The sequence below is a fragment of the Fukomys damarensis genome, unplaced genomic scaffold, assembly GCF_012274545.1.
Source record: "Fukomys damarensis isolate Sample0158 unplaced genomic scaffold, DMR_v1.0_HiC HiC_scaffold_13, whole genome shotgun sequence".
Classification (NCBI taxonomy): domain Eukaryota; kingdom Metazoa; phylum Chordata; class Mammalia; order Rodentia; family Bathyergidae; genus Fukomys; species Fukomys damarensis.
The window spans coordinates 2,337,611-2,343,565 of record NW_022900925.1 but is presented as its reverse complement, the minus strand read 5'-3'; the positions used below and the strand labels follow the sequence as shown (position 1 = coordinate 2,343,565).

Genomic DNA, 5,955 nt, shown 5'->3' with positions numbered 1-5,955 from the left:
CCCCTTTTTTTTTTTTTTTTTTTTTGGTACCAGGACCTTGCACTTGCAAGGCAGGCATAGCACCACTGAGCTGAATCTCTGACCCTCCCTATACCAATTCTTAATCCAATACTCCTGGTGTAAAGTCTCTATTTCTTTAAAGCCCTTCTAGACACAATCCCTAAGCCAGTGCAACTGGGAACCATTCTTATAACCAGATTAACTTAGTACTGGGTCAACCAAAACCTCATAGGCAACAGAATAGGGGAAAGACAGATTGCACCAATACTATCAAGAACTGGCCACTAGCCTCCAGCCACAATTTCCCATTAGGAAGGCAAGATGGAGGCTGGACATGTCCTTTCATGGTACTACGTAAGGATGGTGTAGAACCAACTCATTCATCCCATGCTTCAAAGGACAAAGACAACAGGGACTAGCATCAAGTATGGATGCCTGAAATCCTTCAGAATTTTGGCCCTTGAAGTGTACAGTTAAAATGGGTACACTAAACTGAAAGCATAAATAAGGACTGAAATGAATAACTGATAATGTGAAATAAGAATGAAAGGTCCAAAAGGGTAGGGGAAGTGGGAAAGGTAGAGGAAAGAAGGGGAAGGAAAAAATGCAAACAAAGTCTTTGTAAACAGGGAGGGGTGGAGGAGCTGAAGTGAGGGCAAAGCAATGGGGGAAAAATAAGAACCAAGATACAACATGTAAAGTTACAAGTTCCCAATGATAAATACAGATTATTTTATACCTAAAATGTACCAATAAAATTATGGAAAAAAATAATACAATGGCTACACTGATTAGAAGTTTACAAACACTAATACTGTTAATACTTGCAACAGTCAAATTAACTTTTTCTTCAAATATGTTTCTAAGAATCAATAGCAAAGACCATCTGTTATTATAATACTATTTAATAATGACACTTATAAACATAAACATTTCTGAAGACACAGGAGCTCCTGTTTATTGTTCAGGTCAGTGAACCACACTAAATGTGCCTGTCTTAGAAAGTTGCCAGATACAACAGTTCTGCTGAGAAGAAAGGCCTCTGATACCGGGGGTTAAGCTTCTTTCTTCTGGGATTTCAACTTTTGCTGAGATTACATCCTGTGCCATCATGCCCAACTTGTTTCTTCTGTACCAAATGCTAATGTCATTTAGGTTCTCAAACTGAATGAATGGCAGCTTCCGGTCCTTAGCCTGCAAAGAAACTAAATTTCAGTATCATTTTCTGCTCTCACCAACAGTCATTCAAAACATAAAAGATATCATCAGAAAACCGTAGGCTCACCACTAACAATCTGCCGGTAATTCCAGCTATTTTGGTGATTTCATCACTTGATACCCTTCTTCTTCAAAATTAATTTTTACAACTAGCTGCTCAGTCATTCCAACATGAATGACTATGCAGGTCAAGGCTTACCTCCTCCTGGGCTGTGCTGCTGCCAGCTCTAAATCTGCACTCCAGAACTGCGCCCAAACCCTGGGGAAACAAAGGCACAGCAACGTAAGGCTACAGAACAGGAAAGGCATGAGAACCTCCAAGACTACCAGCTTCTTAAATCCATTCTATTAACACTGTCCCTTACAACCTTACATAGTGGCGTTTTTGTAAATGACTAAATCTACAAATCCTAAATAACTTCTTGGGTGTTACAATCTGTACTTAGTAGTGCATTTAAAAGTCACAAACCTACTAGTGTTACCTCTCATAAATGAGGACACTGTACTTCAGATGTGGGGAGATAATTTGCTCAAGATTAAACACCCAATAGAATGGGAACCACTTTCTAGGTACACATTCTTCTCAGTCCCATTGAGGATCAACTTAACCCTGGACAACACCAAATGCTGCAGACGTGTTGACTGCAGTCAGCCAGGAGTAGTTATCGTCAGTTATCGCTTCTGACGGCACTTCCTATTAGCTATCATCAGAGCAGTCAAAACACCTCACCCCTCTCTCCAGTCCTCTTCCAACTGGAGGCATGGACACTATGTAAAACCGGAACATGTAGCTCAGTGGGCAGCTTCAATCCTCAGTACCACGTGTACCATCCACCCCCACAAAAAAAAAACACCACTTATATACACTTGTTTTTGCAAATCACTTAGTTCATATATGGATAATGTATTTGTATACAAATACATAAATGTACTTTTGCTGCACTAAGGATTGAACCCAGGGCCTCTTCCATGGTACTAAACCCTGTACCACTAAACTACATCTGGGCAAAAAAAAAAGGCCTGATTTTTAATGCAGTTTCATCCTATATCTGTAGCTTTATCAGCCATCTTAGTTTCTATCTCAGTTTTTACATCACTGCAAAGACAGTGTTATAAATGGCCCACAAGAGATCAGGAGTCACAGGCTTCTGTGAGCAAAAAGACTAGATTCACTTCTGTCCATATATAGACACTGCTAAGATTCTGAATGATTTCATCAGCTGGCCAGAAAAGCAGTTTTGTACAACGTTTGGGAGTATGGGATTATAATTCTAAAGAATCTGGGATCGAATGTTTGGGGTCAAATTTCCAAGGAGTTTGTGCAGGTGTGCATATACCAGCCTCTTAGGCGCTAGGGAGATTATATATTATGTCCTAAATTTTCTTTAGGGGGCATACGTTCATATATACTTAGGGCAGCACGGCCCTGTTTAGAAGCTTCCTTTTTTTTGCTGTGGTCTGAATGTTTGCCAAGAGGTTCCCACTCAGGTCAGGTATGACAGACACGTGTTCTGTTTAATTTACAACTAAACCACCAACTTCAATACATCTCAGGTAACTAAATAACAAGCAAATCACATTTTTTTTTTTACCAAGTGCTGGAAGTCGAACCCAAGTCCTTCAGTGTGCTATGCCACCCTTAACACTAAGCTACACCTCCATCCCCCAAAGTGACATACTAAAACACACTCGACTTCACATTGGGATACCGCTTCTGTCTTCAACATTGTGCACTGAGTCCGCCATCTGAAAAGTGGATTAAGAACAAGAACTCAGAGTAGAGTCAGGCAATAATGTGAACTAATCTGCAGAAATTTTAGCGACTATAGTCAGATCAAATATAAATATCGTCAGTTATCGATTCTGACGGCACTTCCTATTACTAGTTATCATCACAATAGTCACGTTTTCCTCGTAGTTCCACTGCAGTCCATCTATGTGCAGCGCCCTTGGATTATTCCCAGACATGGGCAGGCAGATACCAACCTACCCAACTTTTCAGGTTTGCGGCCTCACGGAGGATGCGGAAACAGAATGAATTCTGCAGGCACCAGAAATCTGCGGCGGAAAAATGTGCAGTCCATGAGCCTCAGCTCAGCACGACTGTACGATAATCTCCAACACAGGACCGCAGCGCCCGCCCCGACATCCAGTCAACGTTTCAGCTAACTCTATCCAAAATCAACTCTGTAGAACACAAAAGAGTTGAAGCTCTTTATCTGCCCTCGCTGCCATCCTGTAGGGACAGATATTAAACCGTACTACCTACACGGCCACTGTAGTAAAAAGGTCGTCCCTAATTTAACCAGAGCCCTTAAGGAATCAGAATATCCCACAGTTCACATAACGGAGGGTGGGACTGGCAAAGACTCATGGGAACTTTCGCTCCATTTAACGATACAGACGCCGCACCGCCCGGAAACTACCCCCGTTCTACTGAGCTGGTATAGTCTCTTCCAAGCCCCTTAGGATTCTGGGTAACGAAGCGAACAGCGATTTTAGGGGCTTCAGGCGCAAGGAAGTGACGTTTGTCAGGAAATTGAAAGAGAAAGGAAAGGAAGAGAGCCAACGGAAGACAAGGTGGTAGCTCTTTTTAGTTCTATTGTTTTGCTACCGGGGATCGAACTCGGGACCTTGCGCCTGCGAGGTAGATGACGGAACCACTGAGCTAAATCCCCGGCCCCGGGTGAAAGTTCTAGAATGTTTCAGAAAGGGTAGGGTGCAGCAGGATCACTGTGAATTCAAGTCCGGCTTCAACTACTACATAGCGAGAACCTATCTCGTAAAAAGAAAAACAGAAAAAAGGGTAGGCTGCTGAGAAGGCTAATACTTGGAATAGGTATATGAGATGGGAGGTAGGAGTAGGACTTGATGAAGGCAACTCGGTAGGGACTGGAAGGACATTCTGTGCTAAAATGGAGAAGACACGGCACAGAGATGAGGAGAGGCATAAGAATTGGATTCTGCACGATGTGAAGGTGATGTGGGCCGGTGTAATGCGGGAAAGCTCGAGATAAAAGACTCTGGCTTATAAGGCAGTGTCCTCAGGCACCAAGAGATGCCACCTATTTTAAGGGCCAGGCAAACAGCCTTTCCCTATTTGCAATTGAATCTTATTTGGAATTGAAAACTCTCCTTCAGCTTATGGTATCCTTTCAGTACGTGAATATGTTCAGGCTTCTCCTTTTTTTTATTAAAATACTTTATCCTAACTTGACTTGGTGGTGCACTCCTGTAACCCCCGGCATTCTGGGAACTGAGGCAGGAGAATCGCAAGTTCGAGCCCAGCTTGACCAATTGAGGGAGACTGTCAGAAACTGAAGAAGGGTTGGGGGAGGTAACCAAGTCCGGAGGCCCTGGCTTCAATCTTAGTGTAGGACTGTGGGAGGCCTCATGGCTATAGAGTTTGAGTTTGCCTAGGACACCCAAGACCCAGTGTTCCATCTCAGGAAGGAAGGAAGCAGGCACATTTTGTACACAAACCTTATACCAAGGGAGAGCAATTCATTTTGACTAGAGAGAACTGAAGAGAGCAAAATTTGAGCGAACCAACTTAAACTGAAAGTGGTAATTTTTTAAATTTTTGGCAAGACATTTATATGTTATCTAGAAAAATACAAGGAAGAATTTGAAGCCCAATTTTTTTTGTCGTGTTCACAGTTACGTGTCCCAAAGCTGGAACACTAGACATAAAATGATTAATCTTAGAGTGAAAAGGTTTTTAGTGGCTCTTCTAGAATGAGCCAAGTCAAGGTTCAAACACGAGGACCTTCAGCTTGCATGATGAATTTGGTGAGGACTGGAGAAGTGACTCAGTGGTAGAGCACTTGCCTAACATATGTAAAGCCTGCTTTCAATTTCCAGGACCAGAAGGGGTAGCAGGGAATGGTTGGTCAAAGTTCTAAGAACCGTTCATCAAACTTCCCTCTACAGACAGCAGGGATATAGGGGAAGACTGAAGGGTGGAGGACTCCTGAAGCTTCCTGGGGAACCTCTCAGGCCTTCAGAGCACGACAGTGACATATTTGTCTGTGTCTTAGGAAAACCCCTCTGATTCCAGAGAATAGCATGGAGGAGTGGAGAATTGAGTATAAAACCCCTCACTGGAGTTGGGGGCTGGGGGAGTAGCAAAAATCCAGAGTCTGAACTAAACCATAGAACTCAAAGGAAATTAGACTCCGAGACATCTTGGGGTAAATTGTTCTCTGCTCTGCCCCTCTCTTTTTTCCCCTCTTTTCTGAGTTCTTTGGTTTTGTTTTTGTTTTTCTTTTTTTTTTTTCTTAATTTTATTGATATCTTTTATGTATGTTCAATGATAACATCATATAGTTTCATTTGTTTTTGAGGTGAAGTCTTGTTAAATTGCCCAAGCTGGTCTCAGACTTAAATCCTCCTGCCTCAGATAGCTGCCCAGCTTGGAAGTGAATTTATCTGATATCTGATGGCACAGAGAAAGAAAGAAGTGGCTGTGTTTGCCCAGGTTTACTGCCAAGTCTGCCCTGAGAGCAGGCACAGCACCTCAGGCAGCAGCCTGCCACCAGGATGAGGATAGTACTAGGACTCGGGAGAGTACCTGGAGGTTTTGAAGCTGAGAATAGCCTTGTCCCATAACCCAGATACATACACATAGAGACATGCAGATGTTAGACCGTGGGTCTCAGCAAATAATGTTTGCTGAAATAATATTTCCAAAAGAATTCGTTGTGAAAAAAGTATTTATATTTCCATCAAAATTCA

At 42.5% G+C, this 5,955-nt stretch overlaps 1 long non-coding RNA gene and 3 other non-coding genes across 5 annotated transcripts; all 4 read right to left on the bottom strand.

Annotated features, from left to right (window-relative positions):
* Window positions 1-932: 932 nt before the first annotated feature.
* LOC117285850 lies at window positions 933-3,532 on the bottom strand. Of its 2 annotated transcripts, none has more exons than XR_004516937.1 (4): window positions 3,205-3,532; window positions 2,898-2,964; window positions 1,418-1,477; window positions 933-1,194 (listed from the first exon to the last, which is right to left on the bottom strand). It is a non-coding gene; the product is annotated as an uncharacterized LOC117285850 (long non-coding RNA). The 2 variants fall into 2 exon arrangements; XR_004516936.1 differs by having other exon boundaries at window positions 3,209-3,530.
* Window positions 1,264-1,334, bottom strand: LOC117285913. Its single transcript, XR_004517044.1, has one exon. It is a non-coding gene; the product is annotated as a small nucleolar RNA SNORD65 (small nucleolar RNA).
* On the bottom strand, window positions 1,865-1,933 carry LOC117285963. Its single transcript, XR_004517081.1, has one exon. It is a non-coding gene; the product is annotated as a small nucleolar RNA SNORD49 (small nucleolar RNA).
* LOC117285966 lies at window positions 3,046-3,118 on the bottom strand. The gene has a single exon (XR_004517084.1). It is a non-coding gene; the product is annotated as a small nucleolar RNA SNORD49 (small nucleolar RNA).
* Window positions 3,533-5,955: the final 2,423 nt, after the last annotated feature.